Genomic DNA, 22,069 nt, shown 5'->3' with positions numbered 1-22,069 from the left:
TACCAAAATATGGCTATATTTTTTAAACTCTACGCTTAACCCAGTGAAAATCCCGTATTTTTCCAATGGTCCTTTACCCATATGAGTATCGGATCCTGGGACTAATTTATAATTCCAGGATTCAGAGATTTGCTGAAGAAAATCCTCGGATTGATTGGATTCTTAACCCTAAAACAAAAATTGTTAGCTACTCACATAAAAGGTCAAGCAGTTTTCATTATAGTGATGATAGGAAAAATTTCAGGATTTTTTGAGAATTGATGTTGATTAGGTATATCGTTGGAGATGATGGATGGATGCCAATGTTTCTTACTCTTTCATGCAAAGACGTCAGAACTGATTTTGATGTTCATGACACAGCAATACCTACTTACTTACCACTAACTATCAAGAATAACTCAGTAAGAATTTGGGCAAAAATTGTTTCCCACGAACGAGGACGGGGATAGGTTATTCAAATACTTGTGTAACTTGTTTGAAAAATAAATATTGTACAAATACCTACCTTTCTTCAACACAATACGTTCCTCGTTTTTAACAAAAGTTTACTTTACTCTATAAGTCGATCGATGGAAGATCTTAGAATTTATAAGTATTCAGTACATGCTCTGTGTAGGAAGTTCTTTAGTAATAATATTAGTGGTTCTTTTCTCACGTTTTTGTCATAAAATATAATATGTGAATTGTTTTTTCATATACTTATTTTGCACAAGCACTGGTAACACAACTTGGATACTCGTAAAATTAATCTATACACAAATTGAATTGCCCTAACTACTATATAGTGGGAACATAAAATGTGTAGAGCTTAGGTAGGGCTTTTGTAGGGCAATATTTTCTAGGGAAAACTGTCTATTTAAAGCGATAATAATGTAGCTTGAGGTGCCGCTAGACGAAGTTCGATATTAATGAGAGGCTTTGATTGACTGAAATATGCAATTTCCACGCGTAGGTATGAAGTGTGTGAATACGCCCGCAAGCAGCTCCCAAATTCTTGTTCTTTTTCATCAGATCAATCAACAGCGTCACGGCCGAAGGCTTGAAGTCATTGTTGCCATCCAGAATTCCAGAGCAAGAAGGTAAGTGTTCTCCCTCGTATTTAGGTTTGAAAATAGGTAATTTGACTAGCTTTTGAACGTACTTCTTAATTCGTTTACATGTAAATTATGCCTACCTACATTTTTGTCACTCAGAATTCTAATTCTTTTTCTAGATAACGTAGCCCAAGTTACTCTTTTTAACATCAATTTGTCACTAAATATGCCGTAAGTAGGTACAGACCGTACATACCTATAACTGCTGAAGGAAATACAAAGGAAAATTCCCCAGATTTTTATTGCAATCACTGGGTGATCATGACATAAAGAAAATCGAAGGGCAGTTTAATATTGATGAGCAGGCTGGCGAGGCCCAATAAAACATTAATTACTACGTTGTTTGCGTCGTAAAGACTTCTCATCGGACATGAAATTTTTAGGACAAGAGCACTAAGTACCTATGTAGAGTATATAGGCTGATGTTTTGATTTTGAGAAAAAACTAGTAAGCTTCTGCGGCAACTATAACTCATAACTCAATTTATTTATGCAAGTAGGCTTTTAAAACATACACTCGAATTGAGAACCTCCTTTTTTAAGTCGGTTAAAATAACTTTTACATGTCCCGTAATAACCCTACCACTGCTTCGGAACAATAAATGGGTCAGTGCTGAGAAGAAGCAGCGCAAGAAACTCAGTCACTATCGTATTCGGTCTACTACAGATAGGTGTTTGAAGTTTCATCTGATCATCATCTCTACAATACTACAAACATTCTCTTCATTTTACCCATTCAATTTTCTTTCTTTACTTTTTTAATAAAGTGTGTTCAGTAATGCTGGTAATTATTTATTTATTGGTACGAGTATCTCACCAAATCCAAAATGATGGTTATTTTTAATTACGATAACACTATAGTATAGAGCGAACAAGCAATGTTTATTAACATTTGTACCTTTAACTTACGATCTTCATTTAGTTACAAATTACTGGAAATAAAATAGCTCGTCGGTTTTGGTCTTTAACTCTCAAATGCCAGTCAAAATCTAAAAGTTTCGTAAGTATTTGAAACCCACGCTTCTACCTTCTACGTTTGAAATTTTGAGGCTCGGGAATATTTGAATTGTCTTATTTAAAGCTGAATATTGCTTTTATTAAGTACATATATTACTCTTATTTACAGGTAACTTTTCTGGATCTGGATTATTTGTTATTTAGAAGGTAGGATATCTCCTCAACTGGCACACGTTCGCAGTCATTTTAATTTTAAATATGGATTAAGAGTGTCGTTCTTATACTCATTCTTATAATATTAACGATATTTTATTATCTACCACTGGTCTTACTTACCTACTTAATTATGTTTGAAAATGCTATAAAGTAAGCAGATACTAGCCACAGCTACTAGGTTACACTCTCCGACTCCATCCTCATTTTGTTTATAAGTATAAGTTAAATTTTGCTACCTACAATTTTGAAACATGAATAATAAATAAGAAGGATAACTAGATACTTACTGTAATTTGATTCTTTAAGTACTCATTCCAAAAGTTCAAATAACTAACTTTAAGTTTGTTTTCGCAACGAAATTAAACTTGTTTTCATCCTTATAATATTACTTATCTGAATAGCACCTACCTTCTTGAAATGGGTATTATTTAAATTTTACACATTTGTATGTAAAATTAGCACAATTCACCTTAGTTGCTGCATATCAAATTTTGTTCTACCGGTAATAAAGCTTCGAGCTTCTTGAGCGTGTAATATAGAGCGGCTAAACAGCTAAAACTCGCTTAGCATAAAGCGTTGAATTCATTGTTAATTGAATCTTGCACACTCGCGGCATCGCACGGAGGCGCGTAGATACGTGTGCAATTACATAAATGTTTTAATGACGTCGAGTTCCAAAAGAAAATATGTTATAGAGTATTATAATATCTGTGTTACACATAAATGCGTTATCAGAAGTTTGAATGACTGTTAGAACTCTACCAGACTAAAAATAAATATATGAGCTCCAATCGGGTAAATGTTAGCGTGATGAGCACGAACATTTAGGCTGAGTTGCACTATCTTACTTTAACAAACGTCAAAAATCTGTGAAACTCCATACAAAAAATATGGGTTATTGTTATAGTTACGGTTAAAGTAAGTTGATGCAACTCAGCCTTAAATCGAGGCTGAACTGTTGAGTCTTTTTAAAAGGATGCCAACGATTTTAAATCAAATCAAATCAAATCAAATAAATTTATTTGATTTCAAAGCAGGGTGACTTTAAATATGTCTAATTAAGGCGGTTATCACACTGCGCCGCGCTCCGCCGCGGAGCGCGGGGCGACAGTTTTAATTATTGTATGCAAGTACCTCAGTTTGTATAGAAAACACGCGCAGCACTTCACACTGACAACGCGTCTGATTTTTTATATGAAAATCACGCGCTCCGCGGCGGAGTGTGATTACCGCCTAATTGTACCTAATCTAGTGCACATAGTACAAACAAGCACAGTTAGTTTATGGCTTGGCAATGTTTGATTGTTGGAAAAGTTTATTTATTTATTTAGTGCTGCAATAGTCAGCAGTCAGTCGGATATTAGCATACATACTGCGCTTCGGATCAGCTGTACCGATGCAAGTAGCCATTAGAGAGCGTTTAAGAACACAATGTAAACTGTAGCGATAGTAGTTTAGTTACACATTTACATTTAAAACAAATACTGCTTTTCTTAGTTTGCATACCGTCTTGACGAAATAAATTATAACTTTGGTTTTGGTACTATTTGGTGCTTGGTACAGGCGAAGTTAACCTTTTTAAAACTTAGGAAACTATTCCACATTCCATTATTTTTCAGGTTCTGAATCCTTGACATATTTTTTTTTCTAGAATTTTTGTTTCCATAAGTCAATTCCTTTTATGAACTAAGTATTTTCAGAATTTCAGGGTGGTACACAGAAGGGCAACAATGCATTATAAGATATAAGATCGGTCTGATGATTCTAAACGAAAGGTTACATCCGCATAAAAATAGCTACTTATTCTGGATTGAAAGTTTTATATTGACGAAACGTAAACTTTGTGAGTGTAAATGATCATTTTCCTGGTTACTTTTATTACTGTATTATTTTCAGTTCACTTTTCGTCTTTCGTTAGCATGTGGCTAACTAACCTACTATGCACGCGTACCTACTTGTATTAGTACAGTCCGCGTCAATAAACTTTGACAATCTTGCAAACTAATAAGGCCGACTACTATTGTCTACGAACTTTTTGACCCGTAGTTGTAAAGTAGTTGGAGCTAAGATATGTTATCCAGTTCTTCTGTCATTGAGTATTCCAGTAAAGCTCGCTTCCCATCACCTTGATCATTCTTTCCATGTAGGCTAAGAGATTCCCCGTTAGTAGTTTTATTGCATTTTATGCATCTACCATGCGTCCACCAACGACAAGGTGGACCGACGACCTCATAAAGGCAGCAGGAAAGCGCTGATTGGCGCTACTAACCGGGCAATATAGAAACCATTTGGGGAGGCCTATGTTCAGTAGTGGACGTCTAGTAACTGAAATCATCATCATCATCATTTCAGCCACAGGATGTCCTCTGCTGAACATAGGCCTCCCCAATGACTTACACATCGCACGGTTGATAGCGGCCTGCATCCAGCGCCTTCCCACTAGGTTTATCAGGTCATCGGTCCACCGTGGGTGGACTGGTGACTGAAATGATAACGATGATTTCATGCATTAAGAAATGGAGGAAACCTATCGATTGTAAATTATAAAACTTTAGATCACGTTTCAATACTGAAAAGGCTTTTAAGCCAAAGTGTATCGGTGCTTACTTTTCAAGCGCGTGAGTAACGCATGCCGTGTTTATGTTCTCCGTGACTAGCCGAAATATCGATTAATCAACGTTGACAATGACCTTTCAAGGTTCCTACAGCTCGTGAACTCTATTAACATGCAACAAGTACAGATAAACAGATACGAGTAGGATGTCGTATGCGCCAGACATTATAGGGAAATCCAAACAAACAAATCCTCATCGTAATCGCATAACAGTTTCTCCCAGCCATGACCAAATGGGCTACAAAACTACAGCAGGTCTGTCCTAGATTAATTTATTAAAACTAAGCAAATAAACATAAGTTATCACACGAAATTGTTGTTGTTTTGAAACTAGATTCAGCCACAGAACATGAATACTTAATTGAAATGGCTATAAGTTTCTTAGTTCATAACACTTAATTATTCTGCACAAGACAATGAAGAAACTTTTTGTCTAGGTACTTACGAAACTCATGTGCTTATTTATCTTAAAGTACTTACTTAGGTTAGTCATTAAGTGAAAATAGAAAATGTACGTACCTACTTACCTATTAGTTTTTATCAAACGTCTTTAAAGCGAGCTGCTCATTGCTCAGCATTAAGTTCAAATACTGGATTAAAAGCACACAGTTAAATGTTTATCTACGAATACTTTCATCCGCTTGAGTAGCTCTATAGCTGGGTATAAAGTTTGAGTACCCACGTTTTACAATGTGTCTCACTTGATTATTCTTTAACAACTGTAATCACCGCATGTGAGCGCCGAGTAGGAGAGCTTTATTCGAAACTGTTCATTACCATAGAAATTGATTTGTTTCCAACAGACTCGATTGTCTTTTGTTCAGTGCCTCAGTATTATAGTTGCCTAATACTTGAAGCCTCAGTGCCCTTGACCTACGTTCGCTAAATCGCGGGTCTTGATAACTCGAAGTTCTAAGCAGAACTCCCGTAAATCACGTTAATCGCGAATTTCCCGATACTCAAAGCTTACACACACGAGCGAAAAGAGGGAACTTGCCCAAGTAGTTTAAGCCCCACATATCTCAAAAAGTTAAGAGCGATCAGTCGTCGATGCATATTTCGATAACTTTTTGAACTTCATCCCACTCCCGCTGTTTCTAATGTGCATGTATTAAACTTCGGATATCAAACTGTTATGGAACTAATTCGGGAACAATTTAACTTACGTACATAATATTTGCCAACAACCTATTTGAAAAGCTTAAAACATGAATAATAGCTACCTATGTAGATACTTAGGTATTCAAAGTGCGGACTTAATAGCACTTTCGATAAGTTAACCATTAAGCTATTAGAAGTGGGAGGAGATATACTCGTAAGTGGAAGAATGTAGATGAGAAATGAGCAAGGATGTAACGTTATTATGAAAACAAAACATCATTTTTAGACACGCTTGATGTATTGGCCGAAACCTTGGAGAGCAAATTGGCGCTGCCATTCATCTTTCCGAATTGACCGCCTCCTAATGAACTTTATGGAAATTTAAAAAATGTCAACCGTCAAATTGATGGTGAAAATGACGATGACGTTCGCGGGGGTGGTCATTGAGAGAGTGACATGAATGGCAGGCGCGCATGCGCGCGGCGGCAGCTAGTTGCGAGATATAAGCACGCGGGCCGAACCCAGCGGCTCACAACTTTGGCGCGCCCAAACGTTCTCACAGGACTTGGCGACCACGCACACATACGCACTCCTCACTGTGAGTTGTGACTAAGTTCCGGAAAGTGCGCGTAGAACTCTCAGTTTGTTAAGTTTCGCGGCGCGAACGACTGTCCGCTGACCCCGAGGTAAGTTAAAGATTTTAAGATATTCAGTATTTTAAATATATAACACTACATTGTATGAAAAATACGATTTGAAAATAAAAAACATAAAAATAAAGACTGGAATGCACAAAATCGGTCAGAAATACCCAAAATTATTCCTAAAAAAACTTTTTTTAAGGACTACTCAAGCAAATTTTACAGTACGATAAAAAAAAGGATTGTAACAAATAAAAAGCTGTTAAATATAAATTTTAATGGTTCGCAAAAAGATTATTTGTATCAGAGAAGGTAATTTTTAATATGAACTTCAACGAATTGAAATATTCAGGCAAACTTTGTCCTAAAATATGACAAAAGAACGCTGAAAATTTTTCGCCGACGGTCCGGCAACTCGTCCGTCGGGAAAAGTTTCAAAAACAATTTCAACGTTTTCATTGCATCGAAAACCAAAATATAATAAACTTTTTTCGCATTAAGTTACCTACTAAGTAGATATGGCAAGGAAATATAGTTATCGTGGTTATATTTTTATTTTATTAAAAGATGTCCATGTACCTATGTTTTTATTAAACTTTTAAATCCAACTCATTAAACGTGGTAAACTCTATTAGTATTAAAATTACTTGGGTACTTCTCATTTTTATTTTTATTTTATTTATTTTATTTGGTGCACAAAACAGGGATACAACCATAACATACAAAGCTTTTAAAGCAGGCTATACAGTAAAACTTGTTGCAGCTCCAATAAAAAGTGCACACAACATACAATGCTATTCGAGTTAACAACAATTATACATAATACGTAAATTATAAAAATAATTATTTAATGTTAATTAATAATGGAAACAAGTTATTAATAAATATAATGAAATTTAAATCAATAATTCTCTAAGAAATAAAGATGAGAGAGGAATTATTTAAGTAACAATTCATTAACAGCTTTTTTGAATTTGTTTAGGGTAAGGCTGTAGATGTCAGGCACCTCCTCTATATCGGGTGTGAGCTTGTTAAAGTCTCGGCAGATTCTATGCATGGCGCTGTGAGAGGACGCGTTACTGGTACATAGTGGCACTTCGAATGTTCGGGGGACTCTAAGGGAACGTTTTGGTATTTTAATTTGGACTCGAGACAAGGTCGCTGTAGAAACCGACCCATTGAGGATCTTGAATAAGCAGAATATTCCATGAGCTTTGCGACGCGTCTCGAGGTTGACCAGTTTAAAATGATCCAGTCGATCGCTATAGGTAAGTAGTTTGCCCTTATATCCATGTCTGTACGTTAATACCCTGAGAAAACGCCTCTGTATTGCCTCTATCCTATCAATATAAGAATTATTTTGAGAGGCATGGTTCAGTAATCGAGCTTTTTCAGCGTCGTTTTTTGTCGTAGTTGGGTTTTAGTTTTTTTACTTTTTATTTATTATATTGTTAAGAAAACAGACAGCATTCTAAAACACATATAGAGTTACCAATCAAACTCAATATTCACTTACTTATCAATTAGACAGAAATAAAAATGACATTTAAAGTTTCTAAGAATGTTATCCTAAAGGGAGTAATAAAATTAAGGGATGAAAGTTTGTGTGGAAAGAGAGACTTGTTTAATAAGCGTAATATTTGTTTTGTTGTGTACAAGGCCTATGTTGCGCATACTGTACTATCGGGGACTCTTCCGCCTGACCACTTTGTAGAAATTTTAGCGTAAGCGCATCGCTCCGGTCACGTGCTCACCCCGTCTCTAATTGGTTACGCATTTTACTATATTTTTACTACGACCAATAAGAGACAATCAGGGCTTAGGTTGCAATACGAGATACCATTGTGCACTTTATTGTCATACGGTTAGGGTTTAAAACGAAATGTTTCTTTTTCTTCAATCTTTCTTAGTTTTAGGCTGAGTTGCACCACCTAACTTTGACCGTAGCTATAACGGTAACCGGTGCTTTTTGTATGGAGTTTGACAGAATTTTGACGTTTGTTGAAGTTAAAGTAAGATGGNGTTATTGCTATTTATCTATGAAAATAAGACAAAATATATGTTTTATAAATACTTAAGAGTCATTTACAGTAGTAAAGTTTGAAAAAATTATTGCTGTGAAGTACAGAATCACTTTCGTGGCATCAAAAAATTCAAAACGTTAAAGCTTCCAAACGAGACTCACTATTTGACTGATTTACTGAGAATACAATCTTCACATCAAGCGCTACAATTTTTGTTTACAAAAAGTTGAAATAAGTTAGAAATAAAATTCGCCACGAAGGTGACGATGAGAACCGTGGCGATGAGAAATAGCCACTTATTAGAATTAGAATTAAAAGTTTAGCATCGTATCATTTTATGAGAAAACTAAACAAAAGAATTCAGTTAGTAAACAGTCATTTTAGTCACGATTACCACGATTACTTACGATTATACATAAAATTTTTAGTGTTGAGTCGCATCTCAAACTTTTATCGATATTTTTACTATTTTTATATTACTGGTTTTTATCTTATATAAAAAAAACATATCAGAATCATATTCGTGAATGGTATCCTTACATGCATATCATAAATATCAGATTACGTCATTTTAAAAGTTGTAATGTTCACTGTACGCAAACAAATCTCTATTTGCGTGTCTGTATGACATTTCACTGGCTTTTCCTACATGCAAATAAAAACGAAACGACTTTCAAAAAGTCGTACGACGACACGTTATCCTGCGGTTTACATAATAGAGCGTTACGAACGTGGGACATATAAAAATGAACCAACTTTCCTTGTTATAACTCGTTATAAAAAAATCCATTCTTTTTTTAAAAATGGAACTATTGTTATATCAACTCGGCCTCGTTTTACTTTAAATTGAAAACAACTTAGAACTGGGAGCCTTTTTCGGTTCCGCGGGTGTAATAAAAGGTCAACAAAGAATAATTGGAAGTTATCAAATGAACTACTTACATTAATACTGGGAACAAAAGAATATCTAATATTACCTTCTTATGCCAGCCTCTATAATACAGAAGCAATAAAAAGACAGACGCTGAAAAGCCATTTCAGGTAAAGATAATATAATTTCAAATTATAATAAAAGCTACTTGAAAACTTGATTAATTGAGCGAACAAGGACTGTACATAATTAGTGACAATATTGGAATTGTCCCACTTTACACAAGTTTCAGGGGCTTGTCATGTCCACGCTAGTATTATTCAAGACGATGAAAGCCTTCCGTCAGATCTTAAAATGTTGGTTCTTCCCATTATTTACATTAGGTAAAGAGAATTGGCCCTTTTAGACGGAAAGTGCTAGCAAATAAAGAATTTACGGGGGTGTATTTGGTTTTTGTAAAGACAAACGGTTTACGGTTGTTGATGAAATTGATTTAGAGTTGTGCCATTCCACGGAGAACCTTATTTTAAATACCTAGATGTTTGTCCAAGTAATTATGTTCTCAAATAAATACTTCATTCCTATAGTCTCTAACCTTTATAACCAACTTGCCTTCTTCATGGTTAGGAAAACTTTATTATTAATGGAATTCTACATTGTAAATACTTCATTACGATGCTATTACTTATTAATTTGAAGCACATCCTAATCCCGCGTTATGCCGTGGCCCGTAATGGGTGCCCCTCGTAGATTGAATGTCATTTTATGGATTATAAACACGCCATAATCCCTCTAAATATTATCGGTCACTAAATAGTGTATTTCAATATGCGCTCGTCCATCTGCTAATTAGGTTTACACATTAACGTGAAATTAATCAATAAGCTAATTAATATGTTAAATGCAAGCATTTAAAGTACTTCTTCCAAAAAATGTCGAGAACCCAAAATGACTACTAGAATCTATTGTCGATGAGTATATAAAATAAGGAAAAATAATGAAAAGCAGAGTTTTATGACTGGAAAATCGGAAGTTTAATTTTTGGAAAGCACTATTAATTTCAGTTATTGCGGTAGCGTTAAAAGTTATGTATGTTACTTACTTACATCATTTAAATTGAGTAATAATTTTGACCACTTATTTTATATTAAATTAGTAAAAATACACAATGTAAAAGACAACCTTAAATGCCATGAAATAAAAAGTTTTATTCCATTCAAATGTGCAGCTTTAAAACTTTTCATTAAACAAACACAGTGTCTCTACAAACTAAAGCTCACTAACCACTTCAACCACTTGAGATAAACTCATTGCACCCTAATTACAGTTACCTGAAAGCACAAAGGTTTTTGAAATAACGACAAGTCTTCATTTGCTGAAACTATTTTACACTATCTCCATTCTCGTGTATTAGATTCGTCAATAAAAGGTTATTTTGTAGCACTTTATATTCCCAGGATTAAAACAATTGCAAAATTCACTCAGGACCGTGACAATTTTCATATTGATTCAGATTAACGGTACAATTCCCACCTCTCCTTTATTCAGATTAGTATTTCATACATATTTACCGGGAACTAGTTTCGTAACTCAAAATCAGCAACTGAAAATGTTTCATATTCTCTTTCAATCCAACCACAGTAAATGGACTGTGACGAACATACTGTTAGGCTATCAAATAGTTAAAATTGTACTCGCAGCTCAAAACGTCCATTATCAGTTCAATTTTGGTTATTGTCAAGTGATAATGTTTATTTGGCTATATTGAAATAGTTATTTAAGTTATGTGTTTCTGTTTGATATGTAGATATGATTTTGATGCAATTAAATTGAATCAGTGACTCAAAATTGTATGTTAGCTATGGGGTCAATTCTTTCTAATATGCTATTGGTTGTAATATTTTTATTCTGGATACAAATTGCAACCTGAGCTTTTCTCATTATCAGCAATGACAAAATATTTCGTGTTACGGGAGGTCGCTTTAGTAAGAGTCATGTTACATAACATTAACTTAACAACAGATGACGTTTTTTTAAACATTCGAGCACATTAAAAAATAAGAATAATCGTGGGAATACCGACGTCAATACTTTGCGATATTCACATTCAGGAGGAAGAACATGTCATCTTACTGTAATGGCACCAGGAATTCTCTTCCAAATTGATCAAAGAAAGTATATTCCCATGATATACCTGTTTCAAATAAATATTTTTCTATTAGATACATTTATTTATTGCTTTATTGAGCAATAAAAATACTTATAATTGATTTGTTCATTATTTTTTCTATAATAGATTTTGGTAGAGTCATAACTTTTTAAACGGGATGCACATCATAATTATTTATTTCGTGGAAAAAACAACCTTCTTTAGAATAACAGATGCTTCAGTATTCCCGTTTAAAACCTGAATTCAACAAAGTTGCATTTAATAAAACAGCCTATGTATCTGTGACCGGGGTATACATATGTATAGTCAGGTATAATATAATACGAGTAGGTATAATGAAATGATAAAATATTTGTATAGGCTCTTGTTCAATTAATAAAAAATGTTTAGTCACAAACAATAAAGAAAACATTAATAGCAAAATAGTTTTTCAAATCCGTATTTTCACACACGTTTGTAAATAAAAATGTTTGCCGTTGTCGAATTGTTGCCTATGTTAACACGAACCTTAGAAATGCGGGCGTTTCTGTCCCATGTTTATATGATAAAGAGTGGAGTGAAACACATACCTACTACACAATAGCTGCTGAGGTTTGTGGAGGTACGGTACGAGCAGCCAAGTGGGATCCAGCATAACAAAGGCTGGCATTTAAAACTGGTCTGAATAATTAGTGCAAGCCTTGCATTTGTTGCTCATTCACTTATTAACGCTTGACATTAATTAGTTGATTTGTACTTAGAGTTAATGGATGTGATCTGGTTGGGGGCCTTGGGGCACAAAAATGCTCCTAGAGGTTTTGGCAATAATGTTTAGTTACACATATCTAGGAAACAGTTCTATCTATTATTTCATTACTTTCTTGATAAGTAGGTTGTACCTAATTTAGGTATAACTCTAAGTAGGCAGCTTGTTCAATAACAAAGCATGATTTTGTCCTACTTATAAACAAAATACGTTAATACTGAATGCTCGTTACGAAATTTTGCACATGTTAAAAATAAAACTTTTCGTATGGGTGAATGGAAGCCGGAAGTTTCATATAAAAGACACGAGCGAACACATTTTGAAATAAAATTTTATAGAAATTCGAAATGGAATTAATTAAATGGAATGTAACGAGTTTACCGCAATGTGTTAAAGCAGATGATGTTGTGCTTTTCGTGAGAAAACATCAGTAAATGAACAGCCTGTCTTTTAGGACAACTAAACGACTTTCACATCAAAGTACTTAGCTAAGTAACATGCTTCAATTTATAAAGATAAGATGTTTTTAATTTAACGCGGACAAAGCTGTGGGCGTCTGCTAAGTGGTTCAAACATCGGCCCTTGTATATCCCAATGATATACATGTTACGGTTAATGTTATAAATTGAAAATTATTAATAATAACCGGTTATTATGAATAATTCCCGACAGTCGCGGTGAAAGTGATAAATTAATCACATTTAACAGTGATTATTTAAAATTCAACCTTAGTACTAACAAATTTCATTAAAGAGAACAACATCTTGTGTACGTGCTCGTGTACAGCCAAACTTTTGAACGTTTTGATATCATATATTAGTATAATTTGGCATAATGAGTTTGGAATGTTTTTTGCATAATATTACTTTTCCATGATGCCTATAACATAATGTTTTGATTTAAAGTGAAAAATAGGTTAAGGTGCGGCCTAAGCCGCCTATTTAGTTTTATACACACATAAATGACCTCATATTAATCACATTTACCAAATCATGCGGTAATTATTCATAATAACCGGCGATTATTCATAATTTTCACATTTATCACTTTGACCGTAACATACATATAATAATTCAAACTTTTTCTGAACGCGATGGAGCCGTGGCTTTTCGCAAACATGTTCAAAGGTTCGCCTATTTAGCTACGCCAAACATGAAAGCGTTCGCAACTCCTAAATCGTCAGTGTTTTGTTCTTTGTTTGTTCTTAACGAACAATCGGAACGAAGCGTACAACCGTACCAACAATTGTTAGCGAAAAGTTTAATCTTCGGAAAGAAAATAAATAATAATAAATAAATAAATAAATAAATAAATTTTTATTTATCTCTCACACACATAACATCAATTACATTGATTGATATTTACATTTAAGATGTTACACAATATTTATATTTAATTAATTAATCCTTAATTATGCTACACTGTGTGTGAGAGACTGGAGCCTGAGATAGGTTTCCGAAGAAACCCGTATTACAGGTCTCCAGAGCTCCCACCTCCAATTAGTGACCTGATTAATACATTAATAAGATAAGTGATCTNAAAAAAAAAAAATTTATGTGGTTCAAAATGACTAGACCAAATTTTCCATTATTTAAATTTAAAGTGGTGGGTTTAGGAGATTTTCAGTTTCTAGATAATTTTTGTTTTTAAGCCAGTTTGATACCGCTTCTTTGCAGGACATTCTAGTGAGAGGGTATATGGACAGCACGTTATTGGTTTTGTTATAAAGGTACGAGCCCAGAAAACAGTAGAATCGCTGTGCGTGTTTGGTGTGCAGTGGTTGGCTGCAACAGACCGTGCCCTTTCTTCGCTTTCCTTTCTTGAGATCTGGGTCGTACTGAAGTTCTGAGTGTTTTTTAAGCACTGTTTGCAATATAAACGTTTGTCTGACGGTAAGTATATTCCATTCTTTATAAAGGGCGGTTGTTGGGAAGCGATAGGGGTGTCCGGCACTCACCTTCAGTATGGCCCTTTGAGCCCTCTCTAGTTGAATAAGGTGGGTTTTAGCTGCACCACCCCAAGAGGTGATGCAGTAGTCGAAAATGGATTGGCAGAGAGCGTAATACACCATTTTTATTGTTTTAATATTAGCGACGTGCTTAAGCCTTTTGAATATGTAAATAAGTTTACGCATTCGAGAGGTGAGGACCTGGATGTGAGGTTGGAAGGTAAGGGCCTGATCCAGAACAACACCAAGATACTTGATTGTATCTGTTCTTGCAATGAAAAAAAAATGGCGACGATTTGAAGAAGTCAACTAATCGGGTTGCACGCTCAAGGCGTTTTTACCACGGGATTATAGCCGGCGGACGGCCTGAGACTTCTTGATACTTTACGCTACCTCGGTCTTACCTACTTGAGAACAAGAAGCGAGGATCCTGACATGAATTTCGTTAACTTTTCAAATACTTAGCCATGTATTTTCCAGATCGCTGTAACTCGTCGTTTAGAATCATCAATGATTTCAAAATACCTACATTAATAAAAATAGATTTTCTAGAATGTTTATGAGGATATGTATGCAGGTAGACGACTATGACTAAGAAACGATGAATGAGTAACGTAACTTTTATACAATCCCCACACGTTGTACAGTCAGCATCAATAGATCGTGACACCCAAAGTTACCAAAAAGTTAATACAACCTTATTCCAATAAAATTGTAAATTGACGTATTGCGAACTTTTTGGCTACTTTGGGTGTCCCGAACTAGATATTTGACGTACTTACTTACATACTTGACTGTACACTCTCTGGTTGACAGTTACCCTTTTCGTCTTCACCACAATTTTTGTAAACTTTTTAACATCGCTCGTTTAAAATTTAACAAGTTGTCAGTGTAGGCGCTACATTGGGTAAGAGTTGTTAAGTTGCATGTAAAAGTTTAATATTTTCATCGGCAACTTTCGCGGTAAGTGGAGACATGATTAAACTTTCATGCAATTAAACTTTGCTCATTCGAATGTGCTTGTTGGCGAAAAAGCTTGATGGAACTTTGGCAGCATTGTTTGAAGAATTGAATCGGCAGGAGACAAAGATTTGAGGTTTTTAGATAAATTTTGTTTCGACTCTTAATGTAAGAGTTGAAGTTATCACTATTTGTACTCGTGTAACTATAGCAAGGTATACATTTGCGTAGGTAGGTATGTTTCTCCGTACCTAGGTATGACTTAGGAAAACTTGGTTTTTACAGTACCTAGTTATAGGGAACGATTAAAGACTATTAAAGACTCCTTAAAGTTGACAAATTGCTGTGATAGTTGGAACAATTATTTTTGTATCAGAAAAGCGCGTATTGCAGACTAAGGCTGGGTTGTACCATCTTATTTTAACTGTATGTATGTGTACAAACGTCTTTATCAAACTCCATACCTAAAACACTGGTTATCATCATCATCATCATCATTTCAGCCATAGGACGTCCACTACTGAACATAGGCCTCCCCCAATGCTTTCCACGTTGATCGATTGGTAGCGCTTCCCTGCTACCTTTACGATGTCGTCGGTCCACCTTGTAGGTGGACGTCCCACGCTGCGTTTTCCGGTACGCGGTCTCCATTCCAGAACCTTGCTGCCCCATCGGCCGTCAGTTCTGCGTACTATGTGCCCTGCCCATTGTCACTTCAGCTTGCTAATCCGTCGGGCTATGTCACTGGTTATCGTAATAACGTTATAGTTACGGTTAATATTCATTGGTGCTACCAACCTAAAAGCTAAGTTAGTTTAGTTTCGTTCGCATAGCTGACGCAGTGTTCAGATAAATATAACATAGTATCATGAAAATATTAAATGCCTTTTTTCGGGTTCATGGTTTCATCACGGGCCTGACTACCTCCTTGATGGCATCTGACGAACAAACTGCTAGAATTGCCTTCATCTCCGGAGTTATTTTACAAAGCGTGCAGTCGGGGCTTAGTAACGAATTTAACTTTTGTCTAATAACGGCAGGCTCGTTCCATACCGAAAAGAAATTTAAGTCATCTAAAAGTAATTTGGTTACAATTAATTAAGTAAACTTTAATTAACTTTTTAATTTGTATTCCTTCATTTTTCTATAGCAATTGGAAGTCATTAGGGTCCACGTCCACCTACATAAATTCTTCAAGTGTTTGATAATAATTTATACCATCCTATGGCAGTTGGTTTTATTTTCACTCTCGTGAAATTTTTCATTGCTAAAATATAAACAGAAATAAATTTTGAAAAAATATTAAAAAGATAACTATGATATAAATTAATATAAAAATACCTACATAATAGTTTTTTGTCAGTATTCTGTATTACATTAACTGTGGAAACTTTGCTGATTTCTGTCCTATTTTTGTGTCATTGTTTATCAGTGTAGTTTCCCAAAAACTGAAGAAAAAAACTGTTATGAGATTATACATTCATTAATAAAGTTTACACTGTTTCAAATGTCATTTCCTCACTAAACGCTACTCGAAACTGTTCAATGTGCGTGTAACTGTACTGTACCTGAGGAGGCAGGTACGAGTATTTAACCCATTTTATGACACTTTTTTGCAATAGGTACTATCCCTTGTATTTTTCAGAAGTTTTGCTATATAGAATTTGAATAAATAGGTTATTTTTCTGTACAGTCGCCGTCCTGGTAATTGGGTGCTGTTTAAACCGGCTCGTAAAGCGCGTGCATAAGCGCAGCTGTTACTTGCCGATAGACGCGCTCATAAATCTGACGTCACATATTGCACGCGTTACCTACTGACGTACTGGTACTTTGCTTGGGTGTTTAAGAAATATCTTAAAAATACGTCATACTGGTAATAGTAATGAGGAAACTTACGCAAAAACCAAAATAATTTGTGGAGATTTATTTTTCGGTTTCTCCAGAAGTGAAATACAAACTAAATTCATTACCTAATTTATTCTTATTAGAGAAGACCCTTATCAGAAGCATAGCAAGGAATCATAACATATCGCACCTATTTGAGTGTCTAAAAGCGCTTATAAATCCATTATAGAGTTAAATAAGTAGTACTCTACTGTAAAAAAAATTAAACTGTAAGCACAATAACATTGCCTAAATTGAATTAGTATAAGCATAATGAATTACTTTATACATAAAGCATAGAGTTTTCGCATACCTTTTATTAATCCACATTACAACGAACTAAAATAAGTAATGTGTAGTTGTGCTACACTGCTGGCTTATATGGCAGTAAGAAATTAATTGTATACCTAATTTAAGAACTATCGAGTACCTACCTATCTACTTCGCAAGTACTTGCTAACAGATAATGTTGTGTTAGTTTAAAGTTATGTGAGAGCAAATATTGAGGGCACGATGTCCGGCAAAGGCTGCAGGGCTCATGAAATTACGGCAACGAGGTTAGGATCTGTCCGCAATCTGTCCGGTGCACTTACACGAAATATTTATTTTCCAAAAGTAGGTTAATACTATCATGGTCATGGAGTATCTATTTTCAAAAGTAAGTAGGTTTTTATCGAGGTTTATCTGATATTTTCATGGGTCACAGTATTTTAGTAAAAACTTAAACTTCAATTTTACAGATTTTAAGTATGAAAAAGTTAATTAATTTTGATTATTAGGACTCTACTTAATACATTTCTCTTCTCTTTCTGTCATTTTATCTAATACACTATTGTTTCTATTTATTTGAGTGATAAATGTTGTCCTTAAACTTATAATATCATTAATACATTATTAAAAAAGTTTAATATTAATTTAAAGTGTAAAAAACTTTACAGACGTGACGGTACGATACATTACAGCCAGTGCTACAGTCGTAGCAGTCCTTATCTATACGAGTGTCGTGCATATTGGTAAAATAATGTTTACAAAATATCAACAGTGCTACGAATGTAGACAGCTGATATTATGTAGCTTCGTAGTTGCTACGAAGGTGAAGTTGAACATAGAAGTAGTTAGTAGTCGTCTACGATATTAGCTTACAGTATTGTAAGATTTTACTTCCGAATGCAATTTTACAAATACACATTGCGCAGCACTTACATATTAACTCGTAAATTACTTTAATCTAGGGATAAAAGTAATCGTAATTAATGAATCTTATCGATCGAGAGCAGTCGGTAATTGATTTAGATTAGATTCGACAATCTTATACAGGGTGCAAACATTTCGTTGTGGAAAGCAAGTACATTTTTTACTTGCTTTTTCACGCATAAACGGCACAAGTGACTCTTACGGCATGCAAAAGCATTTTGTACAAGATTGAAGGAAAAATATGAATAAAAATCTGACTTTCGTGACTCCTTTAAAAGAAACTAATAATATTGGGATAGTTATCTGACTTGACGTGTATGTTTTTGCGAACCTGGCGCTTACCCCGTAATTTTATCATTCATGTATATTTTATTACTTTATTCATGAGTATCAAGCTCGCTCATCATATCATTCTGGCACTTATACGCTTGGGTATACACAAGCGTAACAGCTTTTTAAAGTTTGCAATTCGTAAAGGTTATATCCGTCTGATTGATGGAAGTACTACAAGTTTTATTTAAAGCTCATAGGCGGTGCACGGCGGGCGCGGCTGATTTATTGCTGTTTGCTTGCCCACAATAAATCAGTTCTATTGGTTTAGTCTAGCACCCCGCGACTAGGGTTGCCAGGCGTCCGGCTTTAGCCGGACATGTTTGGCTTTTTAGGGTCTTGTCCGGCCAAATATTGCCTTGTCCGGCCTGTCCGGCTTTTGTTAGGCTTTTTATTTGGTTGCCACGCCAGGCGAAAGTCGAGCCACAGAATCATATGAAGCGCATGCATCAGGATGTTGGTTAGCAACCGATGATGATAGTACTNCTTGTCCGGCCAAATATTGCCTTGTCCGGCCTGTCCGGCTTTTGTTAGGCTTTTTATTTGGTTGCCACGCCAGGCGAAAGTCGAGCCACAGAATCATATGAAGCGCATGCATCAGGATGTTGGTTAGCAACCGATGATGATAGTACTCACTCATGAGCTGACACTAATTGCAACCCCCCCCCCCCCGTCACATGTCCGGCTTTTGGGCTAAAATGTCCGCACAAATGAAACACAAAGTCCGGCTTTTGTGATTTTGGACCTGGCAACCCTACCCGCGACCCTTATAGATAGATTTCCGTTGTTAGTAACTATGATTACTAAACGCTTTATTGATATACGGCTATTTAGGTCTTTTTCCTTTCTTATGGTAAACACAAGCCATATTATCAGGGTAAACACTGTGGCATCGACGGTACTTAATATTTACAAAAAGAAAATAGAAAATTCCTTTCACGATATTGACTCATTCAAATAAGTAAAGCTCAGCAAAGGTCAGCTTAAAAAACAATTATGGTAGAAGTTATTTTTATTTTGTTGGTATAAGTATAGTATGGTCAACGCAAGCTCTGTGATCACTATCACACGTGTTATGTAGGTACCTACTTGCTTTATTATTTACAAAAGAAATGGAATTTCTCTACCTAATTTCTTTTACGATTTTAATGATGACTCTTTGAAGTCTGTAAATAAGTACGGATTTATGAATAAACAGCTTGTATTTACACTTTTTGATCTGTCCGTCTTATAAAAAAGAATAAGAAGAATATAAGGTAAATAGGTTAAACAAATAACGTCGTTTTCAACAATCCGGATGATATAATTGTCCTTGGTTAACGAGAATGTTCTATCAGGAGAGCTTTTAAATGATATTTACCAACCATTCGTTATAAATATGGTTATGTAAAGATGTCTTGAACGTTTTTATTTCTAACAATAACGGACAGTTGTTGGCTGTCATCCCGAGAAGTGGGTGGTTCTGTCCGGGGCAGTTCCTCTGCTTCACTCTGAAACACACATTTCAAAATGACTTTATTTTTTAATAAACAAACTAAAATATTACGGAGATACCGTTCTGTGTCGATTTGAGTTGCCTCACTTTGACATTGGCGTCTTTGAAACACAATACGAATCCGTAAAAATGTAGGTTTAATTATAAAGGAAAAATATAACAGTTGTTTTGTTTTCGCGACTCAGTATTATTTTGATTTGGCAACCTTTACGATAATTGGTAAATATTTTGTGACTTTTCTACCCTTATAAAACTAGCTAAACCTAGTAATACCTACTTTCAAGTATTTTATTGACTTTGGGAACCTATAAAATTATATGCACGAATGTTATTCGTTTGAAATTGTGGCAAACAGCAATCCAATTTGGACAAGTTCTCTACGAGTACGGTTTTTGGCTCGCGTTCAGTTTATGCTTTTTTCTTTTATACTTGGCTGCGAAGGCTGCTACAGTACGGGCTTATGCATTTCCTCATCATTTTCACGGTTCCAACACTTTCAGCGTAACTTTATGCGGGCTGTAAGGCAGAAAATTGCTATGCCACTTGTTGGATTTGATCTCCACGCCTATACATGGTAACATAATATTGTGGAAAAATTTAAATTATTATGATCACGACATTAGCCTTTTTTTCAGAAATGATATTGGCAAGTTTTTTTATTTAGGCTGACGGTACAGATAAACGGTTTTTCTCAGTGGTGTAAAGTTTATTAATTCGATGATATTATTGCGTTTTTTTACAGTTTACTTGCAAAACAAAACGAGAGTTTAGAAATCTGGTATAAGTAGTCGTATATTTTCTTCGCAGAAATATCCCTGGACTGGACTTTTAAATTCATTAGCTATGGATACTTAACTCATTGCTTAAGTTTTTGCCTGTTCCTTTCACCCTGTATAGTGGCGGAAAACTGGGTCATTATGAATATAACGACAGGACATCGTCGCCTTTGTGTGAACCGGGCAAATAAGGGCCCCTTCGCGGGCCTGGCCCAAAGCGAGCTTTGTAACTAAACCCGGGTACAGCAAATTAACTTCAATTAAGTTAAGAGATAAAGCCTTGTCAGTCACTAATCTACTTGTCGGGCAAAAGTTGAACAATCCTCAAACTTTCCTGTTTAACGATACTCTTATTAATTTCAGAAGTTGTGAGTAGTTAATTTGGACACAATTTTAAAACGGCCAAACACAACGAGTTCCTCAAGTAATCCTATTGTCATTATTTAAATGAACAAAATAGCGTTAAGCTTGTCTTTCTTTTTTTATTATTTTGTTGTCCACATGTTTCAACTGGTTTAAGAGATTCAGCCCGCTGACAGATAGACAGTAGAGGCAGACAGAACCGTAAATTGATAGTGAGCACAACCTAATCTTCCTAAAGCTTCTAGAGAGAAATGTATTTTACAAAGATTACAGCTTGTATTTCTTGGGGATAGTCAATACAACCAAGCTAGAAAAGAGCTAACCTAATGTGGTCTAAGTATGACAACAAATTCTAACCAATAAATTCAATCAAAACAAATAACGTAAGAAGTACCTATCTATTAGGTGAGATGAAACGGTTACAGGGTTCTTGTATGTCTAAATAGCACAATATAATATTCTCTAGGCCGCCATGTAAAAAAAAATGCCCTAGCTAAATCATTCCTTTGAGAAGCAGCTGGCATGTCATCTCGTTTGTCTTGTTATTGTACCCAAGATTCTTTTAAGTCAAAAGGAAGTGAAAAAGTATAACAATACTAAGGACTGTAACTTCGTAAAGGATGGTTATACATTTATTTCAATGAGTATGAACTACATCTGCGTATGTAGACATAGGAAACCATTTAT

General features: G+C 35.1%; 1 protein-coding gene across 2 annotated transcripts in view; it reads left to right on the top strand.

The window, feature by feature from the left end:
• Positions 1 to 6,531: 6,531 nt before the first annotated feature.
• The window catches only part of Dh44 (corticotropin-releasing diuretic hormone 44), a 55,947-nt gene continuing 40,409 nt past the window's right edge, over positions 6,532 to 22,069 (top strand). For both annotated transcript variants that reach the window (XM_028303714.1, XM_028303717.1), the window contains exon 1: positions 6,532 to 6,667. The gene's annotated coding sequence lies outside the window, so the exon portion shown is untranslated. The remainder of the gene's footprint in view (positions 6,668 to 22,069) is intronic.

The sequence above is a fragment of the Ostrinia furnacalis genome, unplaced genomic scaffold (assembly GCF_004193835.3).
Source record: "Ostrinia furnacalis isolate ACB-3 unplaced genomic scaffold, ASM419383v2 OfSCF1268, whole genome shotgun sequence".
Classification (NCBI taxonomy): Eukaryota; Metazoa; Arthropoda; class Insecta; order Lepidoptera; family Crambidae; genus Ostrinia; species Ostrinia furnacalis.
The sequence above is the reverse complement of the archived record's forward strand: the minus strand, read 5'-3'. Positions and strand labels throughout refer to the sequence as shown.